General features: G+C 35.4%; 1 protein-coding gene across 2 annotated transcripts in view; it reads right to left on the bottom strand.

The window, feature by feature from the left end:
- The window catches only part of LOC129806582 (protein amalgam), a 189050-nt gene that overhangs the window by 93264 nt on the left and 74804 nt on the right, over positions 1-20982 (bottom strand). For both annotated transcript variants that reach the window (XM_055855274.1, XM_055855275.1), the window contains exon 3: positions 8145-8262. The gene's annotated coding sequence lies outside the window, so the exon portion shown is untranslated. The remainder of the gene's footprint in view (positions 1-8144; positions 8263-20982) is intronic.

Here is a 20982-nt window from a genome sequence, read left to right as displayed (position 1 = left end):
TGTACGTAATTACAAAGTAGAAGGTTGAAGGAATCTAGGATATTTTTTGCAGCTCTCCAGCTATTTGCCACCGTCAAATCATACAACTTTGTGCCAGGGGGTGCAACTTTGTGCCACCCTATTTTTAGACATGAAAAGCTCTCTAGCGGAATTGGTAGTTGCGAGGAAGCTTCAAAAATTCTGAAAGGTAGCTCTAACATACGTAAAGTAATTACCGGTATTCCTTTTTATATGCTTGTTACCAAATGTTGGTAAAAATTTCATCATTATCTGTGCTGTTTCTTCATTTTTCTAAATCTGTAGAAAAGTCTCCTCCGGAACTCACATTTATAAACGTTTCTAATTTATTCCGTGTGTGTTGTTGCAATCCTTTACTATTGAGGATAAAATAGCTGAATCTTTATCAGAATTTGATCACTGATGTTGTAAATTTAAGGTCTTATGAAAATATACATACAATTCTTAGGAGCATCAAAACTTCAAGTGACCACCGCCAGGGGCGCTATAATCAATAGATTGATTTTCTTAATTTCGAAATCGAATATTTCGAAATCTGCGTTTCCAATTTCGACGAAATTTTAGTATGTTGTAGCGTAGCTAAGGCTGAGACCTCTCTAACTATAGGTCGCACTAGCCTCTCGATGTTCCTTGAGTCGACTTATAAAAAATAATTTATTAACTAGGGGGAGGTGGGGCTACTTGCACTGTGTTTACACTTTTTAAAATTTTTGAATGTAGTACAGTGGGGCAACAACCTTACCTTGCCTCCCCCCCATGGGGCTTTTAATTGTTTTTGAGTTTTTATGAGCTCATTTTTGTATTGATGCTGTACAAACGAGCAGTAAAACATCAAGTTTGAGAAGTGACTAAATTTACAACTTTTAAAAGCAGTAGAATTAAATCCATTTTTGGAAAGATTTGTATTTTTTATTTATCATATTTAATTTTTTGCTGACTAAATATATTTTTTACTTCTCATTTGTTTTAGTCATCTTTGACGCTTCTAGGGGGAGGGGCAGCTGCCCCCCTGCCCCTAGCTAGGTACGCCCATGGATGTAAGATTTATCATTGATTACGTTCACCAGTTTCATTTTTATTGATGATTTTCGGTTCGTAAAAAATGGGGTAAAGGGGTAAAATGGTTCGTAAAGGGTTAAAATTTTAAACATTTTTTTAAAATAATATTTTAATCAAGTGCATCGAATTCAACTTCTTACCAAATATTCCAACTGTTATTAAATTTTCATCGAGAAATATTTTTGTTTGTAGAAAAACAATTTTTCTATTGGATATTGAATTTGAATTTATAATTCCAGATAAAATTATTTTTATTTTTACGTCTACGGATTTCAAAAATTTTTCTTAATATTTTTATTGAATCTGTCTTTTTGTAAAATCATAAAAATGTTGTGCCTAATGTTGACAGATTGTTTTCTATCTGTTTTGTTGTTACTATTTTTTTTTAAATAGATTTCCATGATTAGTAATTCTAGCAAGAAAAAAATTTGAGGAAAATCGATAAAATTTATGTGGATTGTAATCGAAAAATGTTAAGGAAAAAAGTCTGGCGCGCCTAGCTGAGCCGCAACCGATTGCTTCAGCTGGCGCGCCGGCGCGCAGCCAGCCGCGGACAATTTTTAAATGTTAGCCGCCGCCGCCGAAATTATCTCGGCGCACATCTCTAGCCATAAGTCTCTTAGGAAAAATAAAAGAAAATTCACATTATTCGAAGACATGAACGTTCGCAGGGAGAGTACTTTCTTCTAAGGGCCTGACTATACCAATTATCTTGTTCAACATACCGTTTACCCTTAATCCGAAATTTTATCTCATCTTATGGGGAATCAGTGGCGCAATAGGCAAGACCGTTGCCTCTTGTGCGGATCGATTCCCCGGCTCGACTTTCTCTTGTGAATTCGAGTCCCGCCCGGTGCAAAGATCTGAATGTCTAATTTAGACAATTTTCATATGTTAATAACGTAATATAATGCACCGCCTACGCCCAACAACTCCGGGAGCATGGAAGAAGCATCCACAATGCGGGGAAGGCGCTCCTGGGCGAGTCTACAAACGGACTAGCAGATTCTTCTAACACGGGATATGGACATTGCAAAAAAAATGATCAACTTTGTAATGAATATATCTCGATACGATTAATAATAATCTCATCTTATGAACAAAAAATGTGCGACAGTTTCTAATTGCATAAGCTGAACTAGGTAGGTTTATCATTCATTGTGTTAGCTACACGGTAAAAACTTTTGGACGCTGACCAAAGTATTGGAACAAGTTTTTCTTGAAACAATTTTTTTTGGAACCAATTTATACCTAGAGAAGATGTTTGTTTGTTCCAAAATGTTCTCTTTACAGTTTTGTTACGAAATATAGTTACAATTTTGTTAGAGTTATTTTTTGGAACCGTTTTGATACGGTGGAATGCCTACAAATTTGAGTTGATTTCGTGTTATACAAATTTGTTTCTGAAAGTTGGAATACAATTTTTGCACTCGGCTGTTTTGTTCCCACCGTTAGGAACAAATTGGTACATTTTCTTTATAACAATATTATTCCTACATCTGTAACATATTTGTTCCAAAAATTTTCAGTGTCCGTGGACGAGATAATTTTTGGAACGAAGTTGTTACTCATATGGGGAATCTTTTTGTTCCCATTGTCGGGAACAAATTTGTGTAAGTGATTTCGTCTAACAGTTAAGGCTTATACTTCAATCGAGATGGATTTCGGTGGCGAAAGTTCATAAGGAACGTCAAATAAAAATCAACTTGAGAGTGTTTCCGTCAAATAATTTCTTTGCAACTACCATTTTCTTTGCAACTTCTACAGTTTCTTGATAAATCAACAATATTTTTGTTGAGACAATGGAGACTATACAGATTTTTTATGCAGAAATTCTGCCGAGAATCTGCAGATTTTCGGAAGAATTTCTGCCGAAAATCTACAGAATTTCTCTAAATGTACTAGAATATACCGTTACAATTCAAAAAACCTCCGAGTAAAATCGGCAGGTAGAGCAATGATTTGACGGGTTTTATACCGACGCGTGCATGACGAAATCATATGCGAGTGCTGGCAGCAGGAGGGGAAGAGAATCTTAAATTAAAAAAGTGGAACCATGTAGAACGAAAATTGCCATAGATTTTGCGAAAATTGCCTCCTCGTTCCGGTGACGGGTGACTGAGTGTGAGAGGAGGGATACGATTTTATACTACACCGAGAAAAATGTGGATGGTAAAATTTACCATCCTCTATACAAAATTCTAATGGCCGGATAGTAAAAAAGTCACCCAGCAAACGCGATATTAAATCGGACTGTCAAAAATTGTAGAATCTATTGCATGGATAGTAAATTCTAATAACCGGATGGTAAATTCTAATATCCCGGATATTAGATTTTACTAGCCGTATGGTAAATTTTACTGGCAGGATAGTAAATTTTACTAGCCGGATATTAGAACGAAAAATGTCGGAAAAATTTATTTTTCCATATTTCCATTAATTTTTAGCCATTATTTGAGAGCTTGGGGCCCTTCTTGGATGACAATCTCTGTATTTCAAGTCATTTTGATGCGTGAAAATCTTTTTCCAACATTGATGACTACGCCGAGATTTGAACACGCGACCTTTGTGATGACAGTCCAGCATCTTCCAGCTGCGCCACGAACTCCTATAATGTATTCAAAGCATATCGGGAACCGTTGCATCGGCATACACGATATTCCAAAATGACATTCTAACAGCAGGATGGCAAATTTTACTAGCTTGGATAGTAATTTCAATCCAAATTACTATCCTGCGTTAAAATTTACTGTCTTCCAGTTAAATTTTAACATTTAATATGCGGCCAGTAAAATTTACTATCCAGATATTAGAATCTAAGAGAGGTCAAGGTAAAATCTAAATGAGGATAGTAGATTTTACCATCCGGCTATTAGAATTTATTATCCATAGAATAGTAAAATTTAAAATGTCAAGATGGTAGATTCTAAAGGAAAGTTTCTATGGAGGATGGTATTTTCTACTATCTTTTGAGACAGTAGAATTTAAAGACACGATTTGTAGAAAATACCATCCAAATTTTTCTCGGTGTAGACGAGCTATTTTTTTGGAACATATTCTTTACTAATATTGGGTATCTTTTTGTTTCTTCTAGAAGGTACAAATTTATTCTAAAAATTTTAGGTGTCCGTTCACGAGCTAATTTTTAGAACAAATATGTGCCGAAATTTTTACTGTGTAGGGGAAAGTGTTCTGCCTTCGAATAATGTGAATTTTGTTCTATTTTTCCTAAGAGGTTTTACTTAATTATCACATAATTATTAATAATGGATAATAATCTAATTAATATTTAATAGAAATGTGTAAGTCTTCTAGGAAAAGCAAAAGAAAATTCACATTATTCGAAGGCATGAACGTTCGAAGGGAGAGTGCTTTCCCCTACTGAGCCATATCATAATGTAATTTAGCTTCTCAATCTGTTTGCGCAGCTATATTATATCATGATAAGGCTCAATTTTATTTGAATATAGAAGAAATATCCTAATTTCAAAACTGCCCCACATTCAAAGGTGCCCCAATTTCCCCTACTCATATTTCACTTACTGTATATTGCGACCATCGCTGTCTTAGCGTTAGTAACCAAATTCCAGGATCAAAACCATAGAAAACCCTCCACGTAGGGGGAGGTGAGACTACTTTGAGCTGTGGGGCTAGATTGTTATACGATTTTTCCGCCTGTTTCTAAATTAAGCTGGTCTTTACAATTATTTTATTTCGATCCACAATTATTTTGTCTATCCAAATTACATCAGATTAAAACCCAGTTTCCATTAGAAATATGCATAAAATCGTATAATAATGTAGCCCCACAGCTCAAAGTAGCCCCACCTTCCCCTATATTGTCAGGTTTATATTTTAATTCTTTTTAAAATTTTTTTATTGTAAGTTTCTTGATGAGTGTTTGAATCGTTTGAATGGCAAGACTTACAGCCAAGCTATAAATGATGTTTTCGGTTTTATCAGTTTTTCAATCGTCCAAAGCTTTTTTTTTTTAAATCTTTTAATATAGTGTAATAGGTCTATTGTTTCTCAAACTGAGATTCAGTTCATGGTTGAAATATAGTGTTCATGAAATATGATAAAAGAGAATATTAACTTATGAAATGTTGGCTTTTTGAGATAGGACAGAATGGAATTCTATCATCGATGTGAATCATTATGGTTTTGGGGACGTAAACTATACGAAAATTGTTTAAGCTACTAGAAGCCAGTAAGTTTAATCTACTGCGGAAATTTTCCAAATTTCCCACATATGTTTTTCAATAGAGTAGGAGAAAATATTTTTGCAATATAATTCCCAGGAAAAATATTACTCTTGAGCGAAATTCATCGATGGAAAATGGGAGATGACAAACAGTGGAAAACCATAATACTGTGTTTATTGTTTGTTCATCGTTTTTTTTTAAGTAGCTCAGTATTATTGAATTCTTGTGTACATTGGGTAGATACGAGGGCAGAAAATGAAGCATACGATATCAACATGAGGCGATAGAGAAAATCAAAGAAATCAAAAATTGATTCAATTTCCCACACTCTCCTGTGGTGGCGGGAAAAACATAAATGTTTGAACGTTGGAAATATATCTGCACTATCATTTTAACTTATATCTGAGGAGATAGGTGGAATGGGACAGAGGATATAGAGGGGTATATCACTGGAAGTATGTTGAGGATAAATTGTGATATTTAATTAAAGCACATTTCACATGGATTTTGTGTGTGTATGGGAAAAATTATGCTCAAAGTTTCCGCCCACATTGTAGCTTTGCGAGCAATTTAGAGTAGCACGAATGCATTACAATCAGGACGAATTTATCTCTATAAAACACTATTAACAATTTATCAATGTGGAATCAGTAACACCAGCCATCCGCCCATTTGCCAAGTTCTTAAAAGTGTTATTTTGAGTTTGCTTCTCGCGATCTTTTTGGAGCACCCCGCAGACAACTTCTACAAAAGCTTATTTTAACTGTGTGAAAACTCTAATCCAAATGATAAGCATGCAATATTCTCTGTGAACTTTCAAATGGATTACAATTGTGGTCAGGATTTTGTTTGGGGTACTTGAGTGTCGTCAGAAGGGGCGGATGGGATATTAGGGGAGACCGGGGAGATTTGGGACAGAGGTAGTGTGGGACAAGGCGATTTTTTCATTATTATTTTTTTAAATAAATGGGATTTAACCATTACTGTATCGTAGGCAATATTAAGATGTATCTTGACTAAAAGAATGGATATCCTCAGTTTTATTGTTTTAATTCTATGAACATTTTTTTAAAAATTGATAAAAATCGTATATTTTGACGTCTCAGTTTTCCTCTTTGTATTTTATATCAGCGATATATAATCAAAACTTTTTTATCTCATTAGGTAGCAGTGTAATCTGGGAACATATTTTTATAAAAGTTTCAGAGATTATACGCAATTGTTTTTTATTTAAAGGTTTTAAATACCGAAAGTACCCGCGGGGATGTTTGAGACACCTGAAAGGGGATGAATGGGATGTTGATTTTCGACAAGATTGTAGGTGGTATGCAATTGTTTGTTAAAATTGGTATTATTTTCTAAGTGTAAATAAAAGATGAAACATTTTTATTTCTATCAGAAATATTTTTAATCTGGTATTTAAAATTAATTAACGTGTTCCAGTGATACAAATTATGCGAGAAAAAACGCGTCCCAAACATCCCCTTTTGCGTCCCATACTGCCCCACATCGGGGAGGTTTGGGACAAAGCGTCAAGTAAAATATTTTATCTTCTCAAAGGAAACTCAGTTGTTTTCCAAGTTCTATCTAGTACTTTTTATAAAGTCAATACCCATAAGTATCCTATAGACCGCATAAAATTGTAATACACTATCGTGGTTTTTTGGAACAGTGTCTCAAAGTCAAAACATGAAAAAGTGTCCCAAACCTCCCCGGTCTCCCCTATATAGAATTGGAAGGATTGGTTGGTGTGGCTTTCACAGTGGATGCTATGTAAGTGAGAAAGCGAAAGTTTTTAATTCAATTCCAAAATGAGTTTTCGTTTGGCCAACGGAGACCACGCTAAGACAATCATCTCTCAACTGGGAGGTTTGTGAATTGTTTCCAAAAGAAAGTCTTCGATTTCCACTATCTCGCTTTCACAACCTAAAGCCGCACTACGAGTGTTTGTCTTTGGATGGTTGGGGTGTACGGAATAACCCCCAGACCAGCAATTTCTCATACCTATCATGTTTCTTGTCTGTTTACTCGGGGCCCCACACTCCGCAGCACTCCTCCACGGAGACGGCGAAACGGCAAGAACAAACCGTTGAGAATCCCTCATGTCTTATGGCTTTCAAACTCAACACATTTCACATAGTTAAAGAATTATGGTGCGCTATGGTGTTGCCGTGAGGCTTTCCCATTGAGGGGGGGGGGGCGAAACTGGATTGGGAAATTCTCTCCCTCAATCTCTCTTTTTCGCTTTTCTACCCTCGTTCTTTTTGACTTGTAATTTCACATGACTTTTTTTCGAGGTGCTTCACACCCAGCGATAACTCATACCAGATCCAATTAAAGCTCAGTAATCTCCTGTGAATTATCAAAAGATATACTCAAGTTGTTTCTAACATAGTTAAATGGTACAATTTCTCTCTGGTTGCCTCTTTTTCCACTTCTCGCCCTACCCAATGCAATCCCCATGGGTATTTCCTTGCCTTTTCCTTCTACCCACATCTCTGCTTCATCTTCTCTTTGCTATATTCAGCAAATGCACGAGAAATACATACTCGTACTTTTCTCACTGTGTATTAAATAAATTCCATGATCCATGTGTAATCTCCTTGTTCTTGAATTATTTGCCAATTCAGCAATTTTGACGAAGTTATTGTTAGGATATTTCGGATATTTTTGGAATAATAACAAATTTTCTTTCTTCATTGCTCTTAGAAAATAACCGAATCTGTATGTTACAGATGCCTTTAGATAGGCCATATAGGCGCATTGTGTCAGCAACCACAAGATTGCATCAAATGTGATGACGAGCATAATCAATGCTTGAGTCCGATTTTTTTTAAATGTAATACGCAATTTCTTACTCACCCAGTGGATTGTGGTTTAAAGGAAATTCCAAGACAGCTTTGCTGATGAATGACAAGAGATGTATGAGTACAATTGGGATTGTGCTTTTATATTCTCTTCCCAGCGTATCATCACGTTTCTGAAAAGACAAAAGAGAAGCAATGTAAAGATTTAATGAATTTATATTCAAAGTTAAAGTTGTTTTAAAGGGTTTAAATTAAAAATTCTTTAAGGTTTCAATATAAAATATTGTCGTAATCATAGCGTTACAATTAAAAAAAACCCTCAATATGTCTCCATATGAGCTAGTATGTTTTAAATTTTAAATACTTCAACCTTAGTCTATATCTCTTTAAAAGAAATAAACGGTGTTCAATATAAAGTATAACAAGATGTCTTTCTTAAAATATTTACATTAGACTCTCTCTCAATTGGGCATTTGGGGCAAAATGTCATCCGGTTTATCGATAGATTTGGGCGTCAAAGTCATTGTAAATTCCACAAAAAGCGCTCAATTATAAAGAATCACGATAAAATGGGAAGAACTACAGCGAATTTGAGCAAATTAGCTTCATAATTAAACGTGAAAATTGTCAACAAAATTTTTTACTCGATTGAAAAAGAGCCGATTTAGCAAGAGGCTACTGTACAATGATTGTTAATTCTAAAACGTGGATATCTTTAACTATTAACTACAATATTCCGTATCAAGACGTCCCCGTTTAGTATAAACGTTTATAATGTGCCGAAATCTAGAAAATCGAAAATCCAGAATGGGTTGAAATCCTGAATATCCGCAATCCTGAAACAGTTAAAGTACCAAGTGGGTTGATATCCAGAATGTTCAAAGTTCCGAAAGTTTCTATATACGGCATGGATTGCAATCTCTGAAAATCCGAAATCACGAATGGGCCACACACCCAAATAGGTTGATATCTCGAAAATCCAAAATATCGAATGCATCGAAATCCTGAATGAATCAAAATTCAGAATTGGTCGAAATTCCCAACACCTAAAATCGTGGATGAGTCGAAATCCTGAAATCCAAAAACACGAATGGATGGAAAAGCTGAATAGATTGATATCTCGAAAACCCAAATAGCTAAAAGCGTTAAAATTGTGAATGCATCAAAATTGGAATGAGACATAATCCTGGATTGTTCGAAATTCCGAATATGTAAAATCGTGAATAAGTCGCAATCCTGAAAAAATCATAAAATCCCGAAAGGGTCAGAATACCGAATAGATAGCAAAACTGAAAATTCAAATTCTCGAATAGGGTGATTTGTGATTGGGTAATTGGGTCGATATCTTGAAAACCCAAAATGCGAAAAGGGTAAAAATCCTGAATGCATCAATATACAGAATGAGTCAAAATCCGAAACATGGTCGAAATTCCGAACACCTAAAATCGTGAGTGACTCAAAATCCTAATGACTCCGGCACACCTTTTAGATCAGGAAAATTTCATGAAGTCGAAATTCGAATTCCTTTCTTTCTCACGTATTTTCCATATAACTATCTCATTCTTTCACACAGAAAATTCGATTGAGCTTAATTGAATTTGGAGTGATGTTTAAAAGAAGAAGAAGAGTACAATAGAATGAGATAGACATATTCAAAGCACGTGAGAAAGAAAGGAATTCGAATTTCGACTTCATGAAATTTTCCTGATCTAAAAGGTGTGCCGGAGCCATAAAAATCCAAAAACACGAAAGCATTTACATCCTAAATCGGTCACAATCCAAAAAAATGAAATCCTGATAGGGCCAAATCCTAAATCTCTCGAAATTCTGAAAATCCAAAATTGCGAAAGGATCAAAATCAACAAAAGCTGCAAAATTCCGAATTTGTCTGAATCGTGAAAGGGGCCGAATTTCCAGATTCCTTGCGATTCCAAATGGATCAAGAAGCATTTAAAATCGTTAATCCTTTAAAATGAAACCAAAAATACTAAAATGTTTAATAAACTTTTTAATTTTTGCTTTGCTAATGTATAATCTTTAGAATTGCATATAAGTATTCCTTATTAGACGCAATATTCTTTTCAAACTAAAATATTAATTTTAAAAATCTATAAAACTCTCTAAATTTCGTTTATTAGTGGTTTAAAAATATACTGTAGGGGAAAGTGGGGCGCCTTTGAGAGTGGGGCATTTTTGAAATTGGGATTTTTCATCTATTTTTAATTAAAATTGAGCCGTATGGTGATATAATTTAGCTTCTTAATCTATTTGTGCTGCTAAATTATATCATGATAAGTCTCAATTTTATTTAAAAATAGGCGAAAAATCCCAATTTCAAAGGTGCCCCACTTTCAAAGATGCCCCACTTCCCCCTAAATGTTATAGTTTTTGGAAAAAATTAACGATTCGATTATAAAAAAAGTATGCATTAATAGCATGATAAAAAACGGTTAATGATTAAAATTGTAATTAAAGATCATAATTTGTGATATCTTTACAAATAATACACATTGACGAGTATGTTTTGTCCAGAAAAATATACAATATGATTTAATTTCTTTAACAGGGTTGTTAATCTTATGCTAACAGGAATTAAATGTAGTGAAACTTACTGGATACAATACAAACACCTTTAAGGATAGAAAAATTCCTAGTGACCTAAAGGGAATTTAAACCTGGAACCCCTGGGAAACGTTTGCTATATCCGATTGCATACACTCAAAGTACCTTAGTAATATCTTTTTAATTGCTTTCTTTTTAAATTTCTTTTCATAAAAACATTACCTAAAGGTTGCACATTTCGCTTGAAAGTTATCTACTGACTAAATTAATTAAAAACTTGTTCAAAATATTGCAACCTGTCTAATTGAAATGATTGCAATCAAATTTATTCATTGAAAAGTGATAAACAATTATTTAAAACTTTCAAAACTAATTTCATTGCGAAACACTGCATTGAAACATTTTTAACTAAATGGTGTAGTACTTGGAATTATAGCGATTTCATAGAGAGATAAATATTTTCTGAGGTAAAATTTAATTACAAATAACCTGGAATTTTTTGAATGGAAGCTCCCATAAATTCAAAAATTGTCATTTGAGTTTTGCAACATGAAAGAGCAGTGGAGTGAATAATTAAATCTTAACTTGGTGGATATTAGTCCAGCGAGCGTCAGTGATGAGTCCATAGAAAAAGTTGTTAAAAATCTAAATGAGAAATTTGTATTTTATTGACCTTTTCGCGCATCAATTTATCATATTTTGTGAAAAAAAAAGTGAACAGCTTGGGTGGGGGTCATCAATTAAAAATTATCCAACTCTGGCTCCCTCATATGAAAGAGGCGCAATTATCGATTAAAATGTCATGTGTTTGATGTTCATATCCGATCACTGGGACAATGATGGTCAGTGGAGTTCTGATGTATCGTTAGAGGTCAGACAATGGCACAGTGGCAATGATGATGGTGGATTGACACATTGGCAGGAGTGGGCGAATCATGCTCAAAAACTACGTGGAAAATTTTATATGGATTTCATATGACCATATGTGACAGTTTATAAATTCATTTTTGATTTCATTCGATTTTTCATAAAGGGACTTAAAATTTTAACTAACCCGTCTCGACTCAGCTTCACTGCACTTTTGGCTGTAGAGCGGCGAAATCGTCAGTTCAGTGCAAAAATATAACTAATTACTTATTCATGTGCTGTTGAGAATTCAGTGGCTGTAACTTCATACTGCTTCAATATTAAATCGTTCAGATCAAGCAACGTTCATAGGATGAAAATATGTTGATTTTCCCAAAATGTGGAATATTGAGCAAAAATAGTTTAATGTTATAGGGAATATTTGAGTATAATCTCCCTTGCTCTGTTGCTGCTGAATTTTGAATTGTGAGGTTTTGTTTAGTCCTTAAAGAAATTGATAAAAGAAAATTTACGAAATGGCCGCATACGGTTTTACTCCGTATACACGTTCAAATATCATTTAAAACCGTATTAAAATTGAATAGAAATATTTAAGTAATTTATCATCAGCTATATGGACCTCATGGAAGTTCGGTAACCAGGACTTTACACTGTCACTCCTCCTGCACTGTTCAATACTGAGTAATAAGGACCCGCTGACAGGGAGACTCTTTGAACTCGTGGATTTCCGGAGAATCCAATTATCCAATGAGGGTTAATTCTTAAAATTAACCCTCAGACGAGGAAAGGGTTGGGATTACTTTCAAGGTTTGTTCCAACACTTATTAAGGTTATTCCCAAGCCTTATTGAGTGTAAAGATCTGTGAGGTTTTTTTTCCAATCCTTGAGGAATGTACCGCAGAAATGGGTGACCTTACCCTCCGGAGCCTAGACAACCATGAGTTGTACGAGCGCTACCGAGAGGTAACTGTCGTCAAGCAAATATGCTTCAATAGGCTTCGGTGGGCTGGTCATCTGGTGCGCAAGGATGAGGACGACCCAGCCTGGAAAGTCTTTAGGGGCGGACTCTATGCTTCGAGGACACACGAGGCCGACCCAGCCTCAGATGGACCGACGGCGCGGACCAGGACGCCAGCTCATTAGGGGTGCGGAATTGGAGAACAGTGGCGCGTAATAGGCTCGAGTGGCGACGCGTCCTGAGTCAGGCCAAGACCAGTAATTGGTTGTAGCGCCGGTTAAGTAAGTAAGTAAGTACCCTCCGGGGCAAAGTCATCACCCCTGTTTTTCTTAAGATGTTCTTTAATTCTTAAGATGCTTAAGTGCTTAAATTTAATTCTTAAATTTAAGCACTTAAGGATGGTCTTCACAAATCCGATTTATTATATCCGATTTAGTAAAGACCATCTTTAAGCAGTAGAATTAAAGAAAATCTTAGGATTTGCATGGGTTCAAAGTCATCTCCGTAGGTCCAAGACTCCCGTATCTACGGTATATAGATAGATTGAATAAAAGCGGGCTTCGACACTTAGGCTAGAAAGCTCTTTGTACCCCCCGTGTGCCATTTCTTGGGTTCAAAACCAGTCGGTTTCCCGAATAAACCCAAGAATCTTCTTTGACAATAAATCACCTCTTTTGTTTCTTAGAAGATATTTATCCCTTCAGGTATACAGTGCCGGGTACTCTACATGCTGCTATTGCTGTTAAATTCATTCTGAACAAGTGCAAGTTTAGAGAATGACATGTAAGGATACCCACTATAATCCTCAAAACATTCCTGTCCAATTCCAGCAGAAACTTGCTTCTGAGACGGTTCCTAGAGACGGTTCCTACGCAAATCTACGGGTCTTATTATGAGGAAACTGGAGAAGCTTTTTGGAGTGGCCGACATTGTGGCCTCTATCCTGGTGATAATCCTGGTCATATTTACCGTATACCAGAGGAAAAAAACGCTCAATAGGGGAATTTTATAACAGTACGACCAACCCCATGGCATGTAGCCCGTAGAATTGAAGCCAAAGCTTACTTTTACATATGGGAATTTCTCTGCATTCCCAAACCTTTACGCGAAATATCTTAATAGCTTGGGAAGGGGGGGGGGGGGAGTGACCTCCTGTTGTAAAATATACTGCTCCCTAAGGAAACACTACAGTAAGTGTGCCAAATTTCGGCATAGCTGCTTACAAGCGCCAAAGTTTTAAGTTTGAAATGTAATATTTTTAATACAAATTTATTTTCTTTTGTTACTTACATTTAAGGAGTGTTGCATGGAACCTTGTAGACAGTTTATCGTCTTTATTTGCTTTAAAATCATTCTTAATGCGAAATCATTCTTTGGTGGTGTATTTCGGATATCTTGGTTCTCATAGTTCCGTGCCCTTTCGGAATTCTTAGAAAGTCTTTTTCACATGAAAAAACTAAAAATTCATGGAATTCTAGGGAACAAAAAAGGTGGCCGAAATTGCAAGCTGGCCGAAATTTGATACACTTACCCTAGATTTCTTTCCAAGTAACATTTTTCTATCGATTCTGTGAGCTAAGTAAAGGACCTGTCTTCCGAGTCAGTGTCTCCCTGTCGAAACGGTGTTGAGAGCGAGAACATGGCTTCGTTCCAGATGTATCCGAATTATTCGATTATATACGGCCTGGTGGAGTGCAATATCTTGTGAAAACGGAGTAAGACCTATTTTCGTTTCTTTCAATTTTTATTCGCTACAACGTTTCGGGAATACGATGTCCCCTTCATCACGTATAGAATAATTAAGGAAGAAACACGTAAGGTATATATCGTTACACTTGACTTGCTTTGGGATTGGTGAACAAGATTGGATCGTGGAGCTCATCACCATGGAGAGGATAGACACAGAATATGTGTCTCTCCATAGTGATGAGCTCCACGATCCAATCTTGTCCACCAATCCCAGTGCAAGTCAAGTGTAACGATATATACCTTACGTGTTTCTTTCTTAATTATTCTATACCTGATGAAGGGGACATCGTATTCCCAAAACGTTGTAGCGGATAAAAATTGAAAGAAGCGAAAAAAGGTCTTACTCCGTTTTCACCAGATATCCGAATTTGTCTATAGGTCCTAAACCTCTCAGACTGTTGACCTCAGAGATTACTAAATCAATATACAAGACCAAGCGTCAGACTGACTAAAATGTAGATCGCTTCGATTGAATCTTACTACTTAGAATTTCTCAATTGATTGGGAAAAATAAGTTATTGAATAAGTTTTTAAACCAGTAATGACCCGGTTATGAACCGATCATTCATTATCATGTTGTTGGAAATTCAATACAAATACTCTTATGTCATTTTGAGCAAGCTTTCATTAGGTAATCCAGGAATCGGTTTAAATATAGGCTGTTAACATGAACCTGATAACATAGAAAATGACACAATACTAAGAACGGTAAAAACCGTTGCGAAATTTGCGAACTTTTAAACACGAAGTTTTGCTAATGATGACTTTATAATAATAATAATAATTGATATTTGTTAAATTGAAAATTCATTTGTAATTTCCATAAACTGTTTCTTTTCGAATAGGTTACAGAGTCTTGGCTTATACCGGCTTCAGAACTAAGGCTTAGCTATATGGCTTAGGGGGAACTGGGGCAATAGTAAACTGGGGTAGTTGTAAACACTGTGATTTTTTTCATTAATTTTAAGACTCCAGAGGATAAAACCCATAAGCATTCATAGATACCATGGGGATGTATGTCCACAGCTGAATTGGTCAATAAATTCCTAATACTTTAAAAATAAAAATCATTTTTCCCGAAAATGTTGATGTTTCGATTATTTTGGTCATTTGGATTTCCATCTGGAAATTAAAAACTGTGTTAAATAATCGAAATGTAGCAATACCAGTTCTTTCCTACATCTTTTAGGATTATATTTATGCATTTACTAGAGAAATTGAGATTCACATTATTTCAAAAGAATTAATAATTGGTCAGAAAACAGCATTTGGGGTAGATGTAAACAGGCAATTTCAATTTCACAAAATGAGTAGGTAAAAGAGCGGGAAATTGACCTTCATGCGAAATATCTATAATTCATAGATTACGAAAAAAATTGCTGGCACTGTGTTCAATAAAAAGTCACATGATGTCAAAATATGGGGAAAATCCATTGAAAAATGTCTTTGATATGCATGCTTTTAGTTTTTTTTTGCTATTTTAATTATTCTTTGTAAAAAGTGTCGTGATTTTTTGAAAAATATACAGTTTTTATATATCTCTTTAGTAATTAAAATAATTGAAAGTGGTGCAAAGTTAATTTCAAGGGTGGGAAAAAAGGTGTTTATATCCTCCCCAGAAAGTGTTTACTTCTACCCCAGGTATTTTGGGAAAAGAGAAAAATGCACAGTGACACAAATTTTATTTTTATGGAAAACTCAATTGTTTTCCAGCATCCGCATTACCTTCGATGTATTGTCTATACCCAAGGGTAAAACATGAGTTAAGAAAGATTTTCCAAAAAGTCACTGTGTGCTTGGAAAATCACCTCAAATTCGCATCTATCGAAAATGTTTACATGTGCCCCAGTCACCCCTATTTGGTCTAATGTCTTATCAATCATAATTTTTGGAAAAATTTAACTTAGGATTGGATTATTAAAGATAAATGACTTATTAGGCTCTCAATAAAATTGCTCGCTATTTAGGATTTTGAGTCCTTCTTGAATTGGACTAAGGCTCTAGTCGGAAGACCGCTTTACAGAGCTAGATACTGGCCATATTCTCAAAGCGACATTTTAGCAGTGGCAGAAGAGTGAGCAATATAAATAAGAAACAATTTATTTCAAAACAGTTTTATATCTCAGTGTCACATAAAAGTAAACTTTGTCAATTCGACCACAGTGTTTCACCCCTCGTAATCTGTGTGTTTTGATTTAAACATTTTAATTCGATTCCATCCACCTGCTGTGGATAGGTCAAATTAAGTCGAAGGATGGGGCACTTTCATGAGATCTCGTTCGACATTGGCGTTTCGGATGGGTGAATGCGACGTGCTTCCATAAAACAGTTTCCACTTACTTTACATCTTGTGAAATCATTTCAAAGTGCGAATGTTGAAATTGCTATTTAACTATAAAGCTCCTGAGCGTGAAGAAATGTTCTCACCCCTTTTCTGGCTGGGGTTGAACTTCTTCGCAGCAGCTTTGACTCAGGGAGTGTATAAATTCACAGGGATGAAAGTCTACTAGTGGATGGCTGAATGTGTGAGAAAGGAATCATTGTGAACTTGTATCATTCTCAACACTCAAATTTAATGTGGCCAGAAGTGAGGAAAGAGGTAGAGAAAGAGAGATTGTGCCCATTCTGTTTTTATATTACACCCACCATCCACAGGGTACGTTTATACAACTCCTAGTTACGCAGGGAGCATACAAAATTGAAATTCCTTAAGCTTCCCAACATGCCATCAAGTTCCCAAAAGCAGGCAGGCAGAACCCATTCTCACATTGTATCTGGGAATAACGTTTTGAGGGAGAAGGTGGGAGGATATGTGACTGTAAGAGTGTTTCACAGACGTTCTAGAGAAACGAACCGATTCCCTCCTTATCACAGATTTTCTTCCTATCGTCCCCTTCCCTTCCTGATACTCCCCTATTCCGGACTCTTGCTCACACTCGTGCCATCTATGCATGCCAACTTTAACCCTTCAGACATGCTTCAGTGTCGGAGGCCAAATTCATAGTCATTGTCAGACCTTTAGCCTCAACCTCTCCCTCTCAAATATTCACCTCTGCACAGACCTGGCAAAATGCAGATGTGGGGAAAATTCACTTAAATGTGTGCGCAAATCTGTTTAACAGACTATTGCTCCCGAAGGTGTGAGACCCATTCAATGGTATCATCTTTACCGGATAACACCTACTTCATATAAGATTTTATTTTTAAGATTATTTCTCTATAAAGTCGAGCTACACAGTGAAAAAGAGAGTAGTAAAAACTATCACGTGCTGTAGAAAAAAAAATCTACTCGGCGATTTGTTGACATTATATTTTATTCAAGAAGGCTCAAGCCTAAATTCTATGCAACAATCACATTATTATGTTCAATTTAGTACTGAAACATAATGGCTCCAGGTTCAGTAATAACCTTTCGAAAAGACAAAGCCACTCCAAAGCCAAGCCAACCCTATTCGAAAATCTACTGGAAGCCTAAAGTACACGTACTCGCCGCTTTAGTGCTGTTTGTTCTGCCATTTTGAAATTTGATACCCAGCAGCGAAAGTAAAATTTACATGTAAGTGATAGTGATTTGTAAGGCTCCGTGTAATGTCCTGGACACACTAACGACTAAAGTCCAGAGACAACTAAGCTCGTTCATAGCCAAGTCAGTTCCTGACACACTACAAACGAGGCTTAACATTTTCTGGCACTCACAAAACATAACTTTTGTGGGTTTTTATACAGATATTTCTACTTTAATGCACTAGTAGTCCTTTGAAAATGAAACTACTTGTAAATTTACTTCACAATTCACGTATAACAACAAGAATTATTCACTAAAATAGCCAAAATTGGCTTAAGTCGCGAGTTAGCTTCCACCTCACAAATAATTGTAATTAACAATAATTATTGCACGTGTACTGAGACATGATATTACAAATAGTTTCATTTTCAGAGGAGTATTAATGCATTTCAGTAGAAATATCTGCATAAAAACCCACGAAAGTTATGTTATGTGGATACTAGTGAATGCTAATCCTCGTTTGTAGTGTGTCAGGAACTGACTTGGCTATGAACTAGCTTAGTCGTCTCTGGACTTTAGTCGTAAGTGTGTCTAGGACATAAGCCTTACTTTTCAACGACATGTAATCCATACGAAAGCTTTGCAAGTGTATTGCTTTCAAAATGACTAACATGTATGGTATATGGAAGCGTACACTATCACGTAAAGAATAGAATAAGTAAGTCATAGTGTAAGGCTTTCTTTCAATGAACATGCAAACGATACGAAGGATTTACCATGTATTGCTTTCGTAATATTAACATGTAAGGTATATGAAAGGGTACACCATCATGTAAGGCTTAAGTAAAGTAAGGTGTAAAGCTTTCTTTTAATCAACACGTAAACTATCCTAAAGCTTTACCATGTTTTGCTTTCATAAAATTTAGGGTTTAGTTTAACTAAAACCTACTATTAAGATAAATGATTATGAATATGATTCTTATGATGATATTCTATAGTGACTTTTCTAATGAGAGTCACATTAAGTTTTGATACGAGTGCTTTTCATGAAAAGCGTTCGTCGGCCTTACATTTAAGGCTTACTTAGGTGACAAAAAAGTAGTTATACAATGTTAAACGTACACAAGAGATTGTTTAACGTATGAAAGTGAATTTTTATGTAGTTTTGTGGAATTTCAGGATGGCAAAATGTTTGACTTGATCCACTCAATCTTTCCGTACAGAAGTAGATCTTGAAAAATTCGAAAATCTATTTGAAGATCCAAAAAAGAGACTTTCTTACTTCTTGATAATTCCGCAAGGTGGCTGAGATACATCCTGTTCGAATTTCGAAGTGTTCAAATGTCAAAATGTGACGGTCTTTATATTGTTGTGAGGAATGAAATAGAACAACGACGCTTACTGTTCTTGTCCCATTATTTAATCACTCCATAATCACTGAGTAACTCTTTTGCGAGCTTTTTAGTGTGATATTTGATAAATTTTCCCCACCTTGTTCGAAAATTTTGTATGAAAATTCGAAATTTAATTTGAATTCTTCGAACTTCAACGACTTTTTGTGCAAATAGGGTTCCATTTACCTTTCATCCTAGACACTATTGGAGAATCAAAATCTACTTCTGTTTAGGTTCAGGGTCAAAGTTGTAGAGCACTCGGTCTATGATACAAGTGACCCGGGTTCGAATCCCCTTTACGTCAAAATTCTGTCAAAAATGCAATTTTTGACAAAAATTGCTCCCAATGTGTAGAGGCCTTAAGAAAAAATAATAATGGATATCCCGAACTCCCCTTCTGGGAAGGCCTAGTTCCTCTATGGAACGTTCTGCCACCATAATTATTATATTATTATTATTATTAAAGTGTTTGAGTTGCAATTTTATTAAAATAAATATCCTTTTGATGAACGTGCTCAGATCTAATGAACTTATTACAGATCTAATACCTGATTTAGCCATATGGTTTTACTTCTTGAATTCATTATCAAGCAAGGATATTTTGATTATCTTTACTTAAGGTTGAATACTAAACACAAATTATCCATTAAATGTCAAAATTACTAATCTTTCTTTTCGAAATAATCGGGATTGAGGTTAAGTTTCAAGTCTAAAACCCGTATTACTTAGTCTTCAGGCTCAAAATTCAGACTAATTTCCAATTCCAACCATATTTAGTTTATGAACAATTATTTGTTATGATGAATTATCTAGGTTCAGAAGATAAATTAGAGTAGATAAACCATTTATTATCACTCCTAATATATTTGTATTAGTATTCCATATTCCGACACAATAAAATTGTGAAATTAAAGTAATTTAATAAGTATTTTGTTATGCACTGCTATAATATCGAAATGAATATCGATATCGCTCGGTCTAATGCCCTAGACACACTTACAATTTAAGCCAAGAAACGGCTTAACGTAATTGTAATCACAATAACAATTTGACTAAATTTCCATTAGTTTCACACTAACTATGCCGTTTTTCAGCTTAAGCCGAGAGACGCAGCTTTAGCTTGGTATGCCTTTAGTTTCGCCTCTTGGAACCGGATTGTGTTTCTAGTTCTCATCCTAATCCAATGTGGTTTGGGTACTTTTTGCTTCAGCTTCTTAAAACAATTTCTGCTTAACCCTGAAGGTTTTTTAACCGAGGGAGTTATTACTCAAAAACTCATTTTGATTATAATCAAGTTAAGCTGACACTCGGTTTAAGTCGTAAGTGTGTCTAGTACCGGCTTCAGACCTGAGGTTTAGCCCAGTTCCCGAAAGTCACAAATTCCAAAATAGCAACCAATTTATTTGATTTTTCAGAATTAACCGGATCATTTGCCCATAATGTTCAATCCTAAGTCCTATTTTCCCAACAAATCTTGACTGATAAGGAATTAGACAATATAGCTAAACATTAGGTCTGAAGCCCGTATAGGGCATAAATCGCAAGTCTCTCTAGGGCACAAGGCTTAGCTATATGACTTAACTGCTCTAATTTCATATTAGTCAAGATTTTTTGAAAAAAAAAAATTTTAGACTTAGGGGTCGGGGTCAACTCCCAATAACATGTGTTATGTGTTATCGTGTGTTATCTCGAGATAACACATTGATTGGTATTCCCGATAACACATGTTATAATCAAAATGGCGGATGTGTTAAAAAAGTCTCCAAACATGTGTTATGGAATATTGGTATTCTCCATAACACACATAACACATCAATTTGTTCTACGGCATGTGTTATCTTTAACACAACCTCTCGAG

This window comes from Phlebotomus papatasi, chromosome 3 (assembly GCF_024763615.1).
Source record: "Phlebotomus papatasi isolate M1 chromosome 3, Ppap_2.1, whole genome shotgun sequence".
Classification (NCBI taxonomy): domain Eukaryota; kingdom Metazoa; phylum Arthropoda; class Insecta; order Diptera; family Psychodidae; genus Phlebotomus; species Phlebotomus papatasi.
This window is presented reverse-complemented; position numbering and strand designations above follow the sequence as displayed.